The sequence below is a fragment of the Sapajus apella genome, unplaced genomic scaffold (genome assembly GCF_009761245.1).
Source record: "Sapajus apella isolate SASKATOON/1434 unplaced genomic scaffold, GSC_monkey_1.0 scaffold3872, whole genome shotgun sequence".
Lineage (NCBI taxonomy): Eukaryota > Metazoa > Chordata > Mammalia > Primates > Cebidae > Sapajus > Sapajus apella.
The window spans coordinates 2,728-3,006 of record NW_022440798.1 but is presented as its reverse complement, the minus strand read 5'-3'; positions in this window follow the sequence as shown (position 1 = coordinate 3,006).

Here is a 279-nt window from a genome sequence, read left to right as displayed (position 1 = left end):
GCAGTGAGGTTCTTAGGAGACCCACAAAGCTTTTGTTAAAGAGAATTACACTGGCAGAAACACTGCCAGCTTGGATGTAAAGGGGCCAAAACAACACAAAAGGAAAAGGGGCCTTTTGGATTTCAAAACTTTTACAGGCAGGAAGCAGACTACCAAAACAATTTAGCTAAAAAATCGGGCCGCCATATACAGAAAGTGAAGGATGACTCAGAATCAAGAGCCCAGAGAGTGGAACCAAGAGCCGTGAAAATTCTTTCCTGGGCCTTGAGTGCTAATCCA